This window comes from Saccopteryx bilineata, chromosome 4 (genome assembly GCF_036850765.1).
Source record: "Saccopteryx bilineata isolate mSacBil1 chromosome 4, mSacBil1_pri_phased_curated, whole genome shotgun sequence".
NCBI classification, from domain to species: domain Eukaryota; kingdom Metazoa; phylum Chordata; class Mammalia; order Chiroptera; family Emballonuridae; genus Saccopteryx; species Saccopteryx bilineata.
Window position 1 is genome coordinate 170,642,681 of NC_089493.1, and position 15,596 is coordinate 170,658,276.

At 40.1% G+C, this 15,596-nt stretch overlaps 1 pseudogene; it reads left to right on the forward strand.

Annotated features, from left to right (window-relative positions):
• LOC136335604 (ferritin light chain pseudogene) overlaps nt 1-14,847 on the forward strand; it is a 28,966-nt pseudogene extending 14,119 nt beyond the window's left edge.
• Nucleotides 14,848-15,596: the final 749 nt, after the last annotated feature.

Here is a 15,596-nt window from a genome sequence, read left to right on the forward strand (position 1 = left end):
CTCTGTGAAAATATAATAATTTATATAATACAGAAAATACACTAATACACTAAAAGGTATGATTGAATCAGAATTTGCCTACAATTTCAAAATAGAACCTATTAAAAGACTTATTTTCATCATAAATTTTGCGCAAAACTTATTTAAATTCTATTGAGGCAAAAATTTGCATTTCTAGCTCTTGTGTTTGTATACTTGAGGACAATCTCGTTTGATGCTCCATCAGTAGTCTGCTCATCACTAACAGTTCCAAGATTTTCGGGAAACTTATCAAGGTGACTGTTCAGGAAGTGAATCTTAATGCTCCTTTTACATCCAATGTCGCAGAAAGCCAACAGCATCCTTTGAACCAGAAGTTCATAGTTTTCTGCTTTTTTGTTGCCAAGGAAGTAAGTTCTTTGTAACTGCCACAAAAGACTACCATGCTGCCTTCTCCTTCCTAATCATCTTCCTGGAAAATTCTTCCTCACGTATGAGGGTTCAAATTTGAGGTCCATCGAATACACCTGCTTTTATCTTCTCAAAAGACAAGGCATGAAAAGCAGAAATCATATGTTGAAAGCATTCACTTTCTCTATTCAAAGCCTGAACAAACTGCTTCATTAAGCCAAGTTTGATGTGAAGTGGGGGAAAATGATCCTGTCTTGATTAACTACAGGTTCCTTCACAATATTTTGCATCCCTACTTCCAGAGCTTCATGTTTCGCCACTCCTTCTGTGTCCAGTGTTTCTCCCGAACTTGGCTGTCCCACAAACACAGAAAGCAGGGATACTTTGTGAAACCTCTCTGTTGTCCTAACAGGAAATTTACCATTTTAAGATCCACACAAATGATCCAGTTATGCTCCTCATACTTCAGTAAGTCGAGGACAATTTTTATGTCATTATAATCTTCTCACAGATGAGTTGAAAAACCAATTGGAACCGCTGCATAAACATTATTGTTGTGTAGGAGAACACATTTCAGACTCCATTTAGAGCTGTTAAGAAATAGCCGCCATTCTGTTGGACTGTAAGTGGTAACACCTAGCTGGCTGAGAAGACTACTGATATCATAACAGTAAACAAAGTGTTTGTCTTTAGAAAAAAAGTCCACAAAAATTTGTTCACGCTTCCTGAAATGGGATACTTTAGCTGACCGGTGACATACATTCTTTTCTTGAAGCCTGGAGGCTAATAACTCAGCTGCTTTCTTTGATAGGCCCAAATCTCTTACTAAGTCATTCAATTCGGGTTGGCTAAACTGCTGAGGGATTAATGACTGCTTGGCATCAGAAGAAGACCTTTTAGATTCTACAACCATTTCCTCATGCATCTTATCAAAATACACTTGATCACCATGTTCACTTTCTTCATCCTTAGAAGAAATAAAACCATTGAAAACTGAAACCGGGAGTGTCTCAGAGTGTGGGATAGGTCTTATTGCTGAAGGAATATTAGGATATGCAATCATATGCTGTTTTTTCTTGCCAATGCCCTTTGTATGAATCAGACAGAAATAACAGTCACTGCTGTGGTCCTTAGGTTCACGCCAAACCATGGGAATACCAAAAGGCATTCCTTTGCGTTTTCCTTTTGTCCAGTCACAAAGCATTTCCTCACAATTATGACACACAATATGAGGAGCTCAATTCTTGTCTTGATCGCCAAGGAGAACTTGAAAATAGGCAACATATGCAGGTGTCACAAATGATGAAATATTGCCTTTGACATTGAAGTGTGTAACAGCCACATATATAACAGAAGGTGTCAGGACTATTCTTACATATACACCTACTCGAAGAAGCCATGATTCAATCTTAAAACAAAATAAGTGGGTGTTTTTATCAGATAATAATTTTTTACATTTAAAAACAGCTACAATTATGTAAAAGTGATGTTTGTAAAACATTAATTGCCTTGTGGTTATGTTCAATTCAAGAGTCATTGCCCTTTAACTCCAATTTGAAAACCAATGCATGCCATTAACTGTGACAAAAAGAAATTAAAATTCCATAAAAGCTAGAGCATGCACCAAAAAAAAAATTTCAGATTTGGAGTCAGCAATGGAGAAATATATAGAAAAAGTTCTAAAACCTCATGCAACAGAAAAGGGAAAAAAAAATGTTTCCCAGTGTAATCAACAATTCAACAGTACACGAGTCCAAGGGTCATTTGTCTATCTAGAATGTATTTTAACCTCAGCTCTTATTTCTATATATTCCCTATTTGACTCCAGGTTACAGAGGTTAATCTCAATACAGCTAAATGGGTTTACTCTTAAAAACACAGATTCCTCACATCCCCTCTTAGCTTTCCCACTGAACACTGTTTCCTTACATTTACTGAAACAGCCCATAAATACCAAAGGACTCGCTGAGAAACATCCAGGATGGAACATTCTTCAGGAATAAAGGAGCTACTCAAAAGAAAGGCTGGTGCATTTTTAAACAACAATAGAAAAGTTTCTGATAATGGTTCTGAAATGTCTAAAGCAAAATCAGACCAAACAGGAATATATTTCCCCAAGTTTTCCTCTTGAGGACCATAAACATAAAAGAAAAATGCTCAATTAAGGGTAGCGTTCATTTTTCAAAAATGTCACTTGTTACCAAAGGAAGGGAAAGGAAAAAGGATACAAAGAATGATATAAACTTTCTCTCATATACATATATATAATATATATATAATATATATTATATATATGCATGCCATATATATGTTATAATTCTCTTAATGGTAGGTATAATTCTCCAAATGGCATGCATTTATATGATATATATTATATATATGATATATATGCCATTTAATGAGCATTGAAGCAAAAATATATTCACATACAGACTACATGGTATACTTTCTAAGGTTAGAGCTTCTAGTTTAAACTAGCAGACTTATTTTTCAGAGAATTTTGACTCTTCAAGGACTGTAAGATATTAATATCACTATAAACATACCTTTCTAAATAGAGAATTAAATGGCTATTTCTGCATGTCTGCATCATGCTTTGCTATGTGCTTTGCTATATATGTTTACATGCAGGAAGGGCTTAACAGCCCCGCCCACAGGTAGACCAGGGACACTTGGAGAAGTTAAAGGGCTTGTCCAAGGTAAACCTATTTCAATAATCCCAATGAAAATACCTGAAATACTGTATAAAAGTTTTCCCAAGCCCCATTCTGATAGCATCCTGGTTTCACGAAGGAGTAAATGAAACAAAGTTTTAAGCTAAGAAAGTTATTTGACAAGTGCTGTGGCTCTTTAAACGTCATGATTTAACATCCACATGTATTCCTGAGAAATAGCTATATAAAGAATATTTATATATTTAAATACTATTTCCCATTATTTTCATTATTCCATTGAAGACATAATTCTTTAGAACGAGAAGAATGGCTAAGAAATTTTTTTTATAAACTTTCATAAATAGAACAAAGTTATAAATAATTGTGCATTTAAAAGAAAATTATACTTTCTGGAAAAGGTAATAAGAATATTCCTAAACAAAACACAAAGTAGGAATTTAGAGTAATAACTAAAAAGCATTCAACTTTTTTTGTTGTTGCTGTTGTATAATTTCTATGCTAAATTGAACAAATAGAACAACAAAAACAACAAAAGATAAGAATGCCTTTCAGTTCTAAATCAGTTCTGCAAATAGGCATCAAATAGCCTCTTTATTGGCAAGCATCCCAGCAGGAAACAGGACTCACCCCAGATGACTCAGGTGGAGACTTTAATAAAATGACTACTCATGGAGGTGTGAGCATGGTTAAAAGAATGAGAAAAAGGAATGGCAATGCTGGATAACTCTTTCCTCCCCAAATCAGAAGGGAGAGCACAGGTACCCAAAGAAGAAAGTCCACCATAACTTTAGACTACACCCACCCAAATTTTGCTTTGATTATTTGGGAGATAAGCTTTAAAAAGATATAATCAGTTACAATATCTCCCTCAATATGTATCGTCATCGACGTCATCAAAGCATTTACTATCCATTGTCAAGAGCCTGGCCTGGCGTTGAATAATTGTTAGAACAAGGAGTCTAGAGGCAGAATGGGGAAAATGAAGAAGCAGAAGAGAGAAACCAGGAGCCCAGCAGCAGGTCAAATCCTAAGAGGTGATAGAAATGAAGAAGAAGGCATGACTATGTGGCAGTGGTAGAGGGCTAGAAAAGATGAGAGGGAGGGTGGGTCAAGAAACACAGGGGAAAGAGGACCCCTGGGACGTGATGCCTGATTGCCACTATTGGCTAAAAGGGAGAGATGAAGGAGAGAGCTGAACTTTGTATATTTGCATTCCAAATGCCCAGAAAAACAACAAGAACATTAACAGCCAGGGAAGGAAGAAGGATAAAGCCAATTAGAAATGGGGGACGAGGAAACAATGAGGTGTTCCTGGTCTTACCGAGCATAAGAATAGGGACCTATCTACACAGAAGTGGATTCAAGTCCTAGTTCCACCCTTTATTGGTGTGGGAAATTGGGCAGACCTCAGTCTTTGTTTCTTCACCTGAAACACCATGCTAATTTTACTGCCACCCTCATGGAGGTCTTTTTTTTTTTTTTTTTTTAATTAACAGACTTTTTTCCATCAGTTTCAGGCTTACAAAAAAATAAAATAAAATAAAAGGGAACTGAAAATACAATACAGTATGCATCCTCACTGTCTATCAATTTCCCTTAGTAACATTTTACATTAGTGTGCTACATTTGTTACAATAGATGAGCCAGTGTGGATGCATTATTATTTTTTTTAATTTTATTTATTCATTTTTAGAAAGGAGAGAGAGAGAGAAACAGAGAGAGAGAAGGGGGAGGAGCAGGAAGCATCAACTCCCATATGTGCCTTGACCAGGCAAGCCCAGGGTTTCGAACCGGCGACCTCAGTATTTCCAGGTCGACGCTTTATCCACTGCGCCACCACAGGTCAGGCCGGATGCATTGTTATTAACTGAAGCCCGTCATTTATATTCTGGCACTCTTTGTGCTATATATTCTCTGAGTTTAAACAAATGTATGACATGCACCTGCCATTCCAGTATCATTCAGAGTGGCTTCCCTGCCCTAAACATCCCCTGTGCTTGTGCCCCTCACCCTGTACACACAGACCCTGGCAACCGCCGACCTTCCTACCTTCTCAGTAATTCAGCCTTTTCAGAACCACAGATAGTTGGAGTTGTACAGTAGAGAGGCATTTCCGGATTGGCTCTTTTCACACAGGATGTGCATTTAAGGTTCTTAGTGTCACTTTGATGCCCTGCAGATAGTAAATGTTTCACACATGCTAATTGTTACCACTCTCCTTAGCACTGTTATTATTTCTGCTTCCTTTTTCTAGGGTTTTCAAAGAGGACTGTGAACCCAAGTTGCTCGGGTCCTATCTGCTGATTCTCCCTGTTTCTATCAATGCTCTTTTACTCCCAATGTTTTTGTAACATTATTTCACCTCTAATGCACTGACTGTATACTCTTTCCCCTCTACACTGACAGCTTGGTGAGAACAAGGAGCACTTCTGTCCTGTCCTGTCCTGTCCTCTATTTCCACCATTTAGGACAGGGCCTGGCAGGTGTTCCATAAACATCTGCAAAGCAAATGAAAGGTTGGCATGTTGGCCTGAAATGAAGAGACAAAAATACACAGTAATGCAACTTTGGGGAATGAACATAAGAAAGGTTGTAATGAGATCACATTCCCGGGACTACTGGGATAACGATGGAGTTCTTGATACAGCCCTGCAACTCACACACACACTCAAGGACTTGCTAAAGGGAGTCTTGATTTAAATTATTCTCTAACTCCAATTTGTAGCATACTAAGTTTCTGCATAGCAGGGAAGGTCTCAAATGAATTTAGATAATACACAGAATATGTTATATAAATATGTAAAATTTAATATCTAATAACTTTTTGAGACACCTGCAACTTATTGAAGTCCAACTTAGATTAGGGTTAACTTGACAATACTTTCCCTTTTGCTACAAAACAAGTTTTGCCCACCTACAGCTAGCTCTACCTGGAATGAAATCAACACTAGTTTTTGAGTCTTTAGAATTTATTCCAAACAAAAGAGGACTGTTACAGAAAGCAATTGAAATTTCTTCTCTGGCTCATCTCCAAAGAACTCAAAACATGTCTTTCCATTCTTATAAGTTCCTCTTTTTTGCCCCATTTTGATTTTAAAGTAATGATAATGATACTTCATTGCTGTCACTGCAGTGGAAAGGTTAAGCAGAAACAGTCATCTAAACCAAAATGTTTCTTTAACCCACAGGAGAATTCTGAAAGCTACATATGCCTATGTCCTGTAATTAAGAAATAATCGGCTTCCTACCAGGATTTATTTCCATAGGTTTAGATTCAATGCAGAGAAGCCACAGTTTAAATTGTTGCAGTGCCCAAGAGTAAAAACTCCTGTAAATTCTCAGAGGTCAATTTTAAATAAACCTGCATATCAGCAAAAAACAAAGTTAAGCGAAGATATCCCTCATATCTTAGTCATCCACCCAAAGTAAAGGAAACAGGCAGGGGGTGCAGAAAAAGGAAAAGATGTAAAGGAAGGAGGGAGGGAGGGACGGACGGAGGGAGGGAGGGAAAGAAGGAAGGAAGAAAGGAAGGGAGGGAGGGAGGGAGGGAGGGAGGGAGGGAGGAGGAGGGGGGAGGGAGGAAGAGAGGGGGGATGGAGGGAGTGAGGGAGGGGGAGGGAGGGAGGGAGGGATGGAGGGAGGGAGGGAGGAAAGATAAAGAGGAAATTAAATGAGAAGTATTATCCCAGGCTGCAGTCAGGGCTTGGGGGACATTTCTCTGGCCAGGTCTACCCTCTGAAGTCCAAAGCCACTCGATTTGCACTCCTCAGAGCGCCTGCAGCTAACTGCAGAGGAAGAAAAGGAATGAACGACAGGGTCTGAGGCTCTGATTAAGATACTTCTCAGCTTCCCCGAAGGATTAAGGATGGCTGAACAGGGCAGGGAAAACCTGCTGTTGGCTGGAAAGAAGCTGAAGTTGAGCAGACTCCAACAGCTCTTCAGAGTAAGGGGTCACTGCTTGGGCTTTGGAATGAGGCTGCTCACTAGCTGTGTGAACTCGGGCAGTTCACTTAATCTCTCTGAGCCTCATTTTTCTCAGCAGTAGAATGTTGCCAATGATGCCTCCTTTAATGGGACTGGGTACATCACTGTAAGAGCACAGTGGCACTCAATGCACTTCCACTTTTTTTTTTTAATTGTCTTGGCCTCCGCTCATCTTCAAAAAAGCTACTGGAAAGAGCATGGGGTGGGGGGTAGGAGTGGGGTCACAGAACCCTTGCTCAGACTGGGACACGATAAAGAAGGGCAGACCAGCTGCAGTTCTGGGAGCCTTGAACTAGAGAAGGAATATTTTACTTGGAATATACAAAATTGAGGTGAAGAAATTAAATTAGAAAATCATAGACCTGGTAAATGAGAAGATTAATGAAATTCAGTTTTATCTTCATTAATGTCAAATGTATTTTTCTATTGCCGCATCATAAAAAAAAATGAGAAGATACTGAGAAAAATAAAGTTAGATTTTACTCAATAATACCCATACCCCTGAGGGTGAAACTGAGTATGTAGCTTCTGAGAGCCTGGACCTCAGAAATTTGGGATTTGAAGGAAAGTTTTGGAATCAGTGTCATTGTTTGGTTTATTTAATAATTTTTATCAAGCCACGGGCATGTAATAATGAATAAAAAATACATGTCGACTCAGGAGAGAGGTCTGAGCTTATAGGGATTCACTAGCGGGGGCTTGAAAAAAAATGAAAATGGAGAAAATCAATAAGGAGACAGACAAACTAGAAGAGGAACCAAAGATAGACTTTCAAGTAACATCAACCTTTGGCGAGCAGCGAGAGTCGCAGGAGTCCACAGAGAAAATCACGACTGTTATGCGTTACAGAGTTTAACTGTCTCCAACAGTAAAGAAATAGTTTGATAAATGACAACAAAATATCAAATAGCCATTAACAATAATTCAAAAAGACATTTATGTTGCTCTCTTTGCTTAGATATGGTTTCTCAGGCTCTGTACAATAAGCATGTTTTCTTTAATAATTAAAAAAGTAAATAAAAATCATCACTATAAGAAATGCTTGCCTAATCTATGGTGGCACAGGGAATAAAGCATTGACCTGGAACACTGAGGTCACTAGTTCAAAACCCTGGGCTTCCCTGGTCAAAGTATATACGAGAAATAACTACTATGAGTTCATGCTGCCCATTCCTCCCCACTCCCTTTCTGTCTCTCCCCTCTCTCTAATAAATTAATAAATAAAAACTTAAAAAATGCTTAATATATTTGCATAGACCAGTGATCAGCAAACTGCGGCTCGCAAGCCACCTGCGACTCAATAAGGTTGAGGACGTGTTTAGCAAACACCAGCTTAGGAGTACCCTCATTAAGTTAATAACAATGTACCTACCCATATAGTTTAAGTTTAAAAAATCTGGCTCTCAGAAGAAATGTCAATCGTTGTACTGTTGATATTTGGTTCTGTTGACTAATGAGTTTGCCGACCACTGGCCTAGACTAAGAAGCCAAGGGAAGAGAGTCCAGGGGTCGGGAGCATCCCTGCTCTCCGTTGGTCTTTGTCTAGTCCCTGTGAAATCCCACAAGTTGATCTGCTCTCTGGCATTCTCTCTTCATCTTAAACCCCAGGGGACTGAAACCATCAGAGCAACAATCAGATGCCAACAACTACATTTAACAAGGAAATGTCTCTTGGAGACCACAATGAAAACCTTCAGCGCCAACCCATAACTGCAGGCCACAATGTACTCCGGGCGTATAAGCTCAGTGACTATTATGCTGATGTCTGTTCAGATTCAGGACCCTCTTCCCCTCTATGACTGTCAGCATATTTCCTGCATATTAGTAAGCATCACCACAGCTCATATGAAATGTTACACGAGCCTCATTTTAAAACACATTACAAGCCACAGATACACTATTGTTGAAGAATAGAGAAATTTAAAATTCTCCAGCTCTGGCTTTTGCAGCAAGCCTCAAAGCCACGAAGCTGATTAATAGTAACACGCCCCCTGCCCAACTGACAAGTTCTTGCTAGTCAACAAGCACTTTCCTGCCATCCCTTCCATGCTTCCTCAAATTCTAAACCTTTTCACCCATCCATTACTATTAGTTGAAAAGATTCTTTTAATTCAGTAGTACTGGAGCTGTCTAAGCCTTATGCTTAATTTTGAGTGTAAATGCTCTTCAATAATTACTTTCCAAAATTCTCAGAGGATTCAACAATGAATGTTGCATTCCCAAAGTCTATATTCCCTCTTTTAACAGGAAAGGTCAAAATCCTCATTCTAGAGTTTTGTTCATTTTAGATAGAGGAATTATATATTTTTTTTCTTCCCTACATAAATCTAGGAACACTGCGACTGTTGCCAGGGGAAATAAATTACAGTGTTAAGCTGCAAATCTGTAGGTTTAAAGGTTCACCTTCCTTCAACATTATTTTAAAGGAAAAATACTATATTTAACCACCAGGAAAGGCAGTTTCTTTGGTGTACTTTCCACTGTTAAGTTCAGTTCTGTTTTGGAATGCCTAAAGGAACCTTATGATTCTTTCCAGAAAGAAAGTATAATTTAAAATCCTGAAGTATAATTTGTACATCTGAAAACCTATGTACTTTTATTAACCAATGCCACCCCAATATCTTCAATAAAAAATTTTTTAAAGAAAGAGTCCTAGAGTATTGTAGATAGATGGTCAAGTTAGGGGCAGAGCCCCACACCCTTCAATAGCACCTCCTTCAATTGTCGTTGTTGTTGTGTGGACTGTATCTTTTAGAGGCAGAGATCAACTGACTTCCTGCAAGCCCTCCCTGGTGGGACTACTGCTATCTGGGGACTCTAGACAAGTTCCTGAAACTCCAGCCTCAGCTTCCTCACCCAAAATTTAAAATGAAAAAAATTCAACCTCGCAATTGGATGAAAAGACCAATGAAAAATGCCTGGAAAATAGATGTCTGTGTGGCAAGATGGATTTCCCATCCCTGCTCTTGGTCCCATTCACAGAGGGACTCTGTCTTTATCTGCAGAGTGGAGATGGCCCCTAAGGCCCCTCCCAGCTCTAATACTCTGTGGGAGGCCTTTCTTTATACACAGAAGGTGCTGGAATATGTTTATTGATTTTGATTGAAGGATGAGCATTATTTCCCCAGGTTGGTTTCCTGGCCTTCTGTTAGCTCAGCTCATCAGGCTGCTTCCAGCCTGACCCCTCACATGCCTTAGAACCTTTCTGCTGCCACCGTTGTACAATTCTCCTTCCCTGCCGCCCTGTGAAGTGAACAGGGATTCGTTCAACTCATGGTCTGGGGACAGTCAAGCATTTTTCATTTGCCAGAGGAAGGCTGTGGGCAGGAGACAAGGCTCTTGCCCCCAAGTTAAATAAATAAAATCCTGGGGCAGTGGTCCTAATGAATAGCCCTATGATTCAAGTAAGGGTGCCATCTTTTGTCAATGTCATCTACAGGTGCTTCTCTTCTGTTCTCTCTTTCTCATTCTCTCTCTCTCTCTCTCTCTCTTTTTCTCCCTCTCTTTTTCTCTCCAGTGCATGGCCAATAACAAATATTTAATTGAAAATCCACACCTTAATTTTTTTAACAGTTCAAGCACTTTTCAATGTGTAGCTTTTGTAGAATGCAATTTGGAATAGCAAGGTTGCATCAGATTTTGTATTCTTTCCATAAGAACTGCACTGTTGGATTACAGTAATCAAAGCTGAAATATATGATCAAATAATCACAAACTTCATCCGCATGAACTATGTGGGAGCAAGAATCAGTTTTGTAAGGTACAATTATTTGTTCAAATAACATATCTGACTTGAATAGTATTTTATAGCCTGAACTACCTTAATCATATTTATAGGGAGCTTATTCTGCGCCAGTGGTGGTGGTGAAGTTAGGCTTCAAAATGCAGATGTCTGAACCAAGCCTTCTGCTTCAGAGAAAATCAGAGATAGTCTTAAAAAGAAGCTGCTAGACTGACCTAATTGCAATCAAATGACTGGTAAGAGAATACTGATGGAGAAGGACCTAAGTTACAGGCTATGGACTATAGGGTTGATCTGAGAGGACTGAGAGGCTCAGTGGATGGTCTAAATAAGAAGGATGAAGAGACAGTAGTTACTAAGTAGAAGAGAGGGGCTCAGATTTCCAAGATGGAATACAAACCCATGCAGTCACAAGATAATTAGGTAACAAAGTAGAGCTATTTTTCACAGAACATTGTTAAATTAAAAAGTAAACTATAGCCCTGGCTGGTTGCTCAGTGGTAGAGCGTCAGCCCAGCGTGTGGCTGTCCCAGGTTTGATTCCCAGTCAGAGCTCACAGGAGAAGTGCCCATCTGCTTCTCTACCCATCCCCCTCTTGCTTCTCTATCTTTCCCTCCTGCAGCCATGGGATCGATTGGAGCAAGATGTCCCCGGGTGCTGAGGATGGCTTCATGGCCTCTACCTCAGGTATTAGGAATAGTTCGGTTGCTGAGAAACACAGCAGAGCCCCAGATGGGCAGGGCATCACCCCCTAGTGGGCTTGCCTGGTGGATCCCAGTAGGGTCATATGTAGGAGTCTATCTCTGCCTCTTCACCTCTCACTGAATTAAAAAAAAAAAAAAAGTAAGCTATAAAACAGATAGCATGATCCTGATAAAGTTAAACTAAACGCAACAAAAACAGAAAAATGTTACCAGTGATTATGTATGGGAGGTAGCAGTATGGGTGCTACAATATTTATTCACCACTGTATCTGAAGTAAGTGGTTAGTCGGTTACTTTTAATTTCCATCCAGTTAATATGATAAACACCTAGTGCCTTGGTGATCAGAAAACAAAAATGGAGGGAGGGGGAAGTGTTTAGAAACATATCTGTTTCTGAAATGGGATTATTGGGAGAAATGGCTCAGCTTTCTATAGCTGATAGATAATTCTTCCCCCAATTAGATAAGACATCTGGATAGAGAAGGGGTTATGAAGAATTAATGAAGGAGATTTTCTTGGTTCACCCAACAGTTTCTGATCTTGAGCACTGTACAGGCAAGTCTCCATTAACACAGCAGCAGAAGTGGAAGGCACACCGAAGGTGGGGATTATATAGATAATAATGTTGGTAGGGATAGGGAATTATGTTCGTAATTGTCACTGTAAACCAGTAAGTCCCTTATTTTGCATTTATAGAACACACAGTGGCATCATGGATAACTGGCTAATTCCACTGGCCAAACCACCTTTTTCAAATGGCTGAAGCTCCCAAGCAGCTGCTGGTGTATTCCTCTGGACCTTGACCTTCTGAAGTTGTTCCCTGAGAGTGGTCTGGGTCTCTGCCTATTGAGTGATTCCCCACTAAAATCATTTACAGGAGCTACTACCAGAAGAGAACATAAGGCCAGTGTTCTTCTTCATCCCGTCCAGAAGAGGGGGCTGTGCACCTCCACTGTGAATGGGCGGCCAAGCATCCTTGACTCACTCCCTCAGGCCACTATCAACATCTCTACTTGGGCTTAATACTCCTCGAGTCTTTTGTACAATATTTGAACCCTGGACACCCTTGCCAGGATAGTTGGGCCTCTTTTCTGCATTTCAACCCTAGTTTTGTTCATAGCCAGAGTTTGTCTTAACAATCTGGTCTCTCCCTTCAGGTGGACCCTAGTGTAAAATCAGCTGATTGACAACCTTAATTTCATCTGCAGACTTAGTTACCTTTCACCACATAATCTTACATGCATCCAGGCTCCAGAGGTTAGAATAGAGTCATCTTGGGGGAGCCTTATTCTGCTTACCACACACGTCAACTCATATATCCATAAATCTCAGCAAACTCCCAGCAGGACAAATTCAAAGAAAATCATATCTAGGCATCAAGCTACTGAAATGCCAAGACTTAAGTCTTAAAAACAGCCAAAAGGGTGGGGGGGTGCGAGGGGATACATTACACCTGTGGAAACAGCCAGGAAGAAAAGCAGCAGGCTTTTAATAACAAAAGTAGTGGAGGCTAGAAGACAATGAAAAGGTACCTCTGAAGTGCTGAAAGAAAAACAGTCAAACTAGAACTCTATATCCATTCAAAATTAAAAGTGAAATAAAGATTTTTTTTTTTTCCCGGAGAAAACAACTACAAGACATCATGTTCAACAGACGCGCATCACAAGAAATATTAAAAATAAAGTTTCTGAGGATGAAGGAAAATAATACCAGATAGAAATCTGGTCAGGTCATGTGGGAATGAACACCAGCATAAAGAGTAAATACTGTATATGAATACATAAGAGAACCTTGTAAAAATAATCCTTCATATACTGTATATGTAATTTCTTAAACCTGTTTAAAAGGCTATTGACTCAGGTGAATAAGGTAAAGGAATTAAGCGTGAAGCCAAACCCCTCATAGACAGACAATGGTAAGGGGATTGCCCGAGGGGAGGGGTGGGGGAGGGGTGAGGGAGGTAGAGGAGGGTAAAGAGGAACAAACGGTGATAGGAGGCTCGATGCGGGGCAGTGAACACACAATACTTCGTACAGGTGACGTGTTACAGACTGGTACACCTTATCATTTTATTAACCAATGTCACCCCAATAACGTCAATTAAAAAAAAACCTATTAACTCTTTAATTTAAAAATGATTAACAGTATAGGGATTGAGCAAAAAGGAAAAGAACTCGTGGACACGAATAGCGTGGTCTTGCTGCGGGTGGGGCGGAGGGTGTGGGGGGATAAGTGGTGATGGATGAAGAGGTGACAGGAGGCAGGGAGTGGGGTTGAACACACAATACAGAGTACAGAGATGTGTGATAGAACCTGGCTTCTGAAACCTGGATAGTGATGTTAACTAGAGTCAGCCCAATGAATTCAATTAAAAAACAGTAATTTAACAGCAATATGTGGTACAGTACCTCTAAAAGTAAAAAATCTATGACAAAAAGATTACATGGGTCATCGTGTAGTAAATGGACCACACATCTGTAACATTCTTGTAACTGAAAAAGTAGGAGAATATTTTGTGAAAGTAGATGGTAACGTTTAAATATGTATACTGTAAGCCATAAAGTTACCACTTAAAATAGCCAAAGGAAGTATAATTTAAAAGTCCATAAATGGACACCCCAGGTGACCCTCTGGGAGAGGCGGTCAGACTTGGGTCGGAGCCAGCCAGGCCCGTTCCCAGGGTTTCAGCCCAGCTGCAGGCCACCCACCCGAGGAGAGGTGTCTCTAGTTCAGAACCCCCTCAGTCGCCCTCGGCCTCTGAGACCAGCCAACACCATTGTTTGAGCTTAACTCCTTATTGCCGAGCAACCGGGAGCTCCCAAATTGGCTCCCAAATTATTCCGCCAAGGTGGAGGCTGCCACCAACCACCGGGTCACCATGCATCTGCAGGCCTCCCATGCCTACCTCTCTCTTTCGGGGCTTCTAGTTCCACTGCGAGGTGTAGCTGCAGAGGGCGTGGACCACTTCTTCCGCGAGTCAGCCATGGAGTATGTCTTGAATGTGCAAACCCAGCGCGGTGGCGAGGCCCTCTTCCAGCACGTGCAGAAGCCTTCCCATAATGAGTGGGGTGAAACTCAGGATGCCATGGAAGCTGCCATGGCCGTGGAGAAGAACCTGAACCAGACCCTTTTGGATCTGCAGGCCCTGGGTTCTGCTCGCACAGACCCTTATATCTGTGACTTCCTGGAGAACCACTTCCTGTATGAACAGATGAGAAATCATCAAGATGATGGGCTACACCTAGCTGACCTCCGCAGGCTGGCCGGCTCCCTGGTTGGGCTGGGTGAGTATCTCTTTAAAAGGCTCACCTGTAAGCAAAACCAGGAGACTTTGGAGCTGAAAAGGCCTTGAGGTGGCGCTGCTGCATCCCCCTGAAGTCTGGCTTCTGCCTGAGCCTCTCCCTGAAACCACGAGGCATCCTTTTAACCACCCTGGAGCCCTCTCCAATGCCTTGGACCAAATGGAAACAATAAAGCTTTCTGCAGCCAAAAAAAAAAAAAAAAAGAAAGAAAAATAAGTCAAAAGAGGAAATAGGAGAAATACTAAAAAAACAACTCAATTCATACCAAAAAGGGTGCATAAAAGAAGAAACAAAAAACAAATGGACTTGCAGAACTTAATAAGATGACAGATATAAACATACAAACAATTCTGGAAGTGGAGTAAAAAATCAAATTGAAAGGCAGAGCATGTCAGGATACAAACACAATGTTGTTAAAATAGTACACTTGAACAATGTATAAGAATACAGAATATTTGAAAGTATAAAAAAAATAACTCGTATACTGTGCAAATTTTAAACATAAGAAAATTGATTTAATCATGTTAACATTAGACGTATACTTCAAAATGAAGAGTATTATCAGAGACAAAGGCATTTCATAATGTAAAGGAATCAATTAGACAAAAAGACAACCATCTTAAATTCGTATTCACCTAAAACAAAGGCTCCCAAACATATGAAGCAGAAATTGAGACAACTAAAGAAATAAGGGCAAACGCACAAAGCTGGGGATTCTGATGACCCTCCCACAACAATATATAAAACAGACAAAAAAAGAAGTAGATATAGTAGCAGACTTGAACAATCTTATCAACCA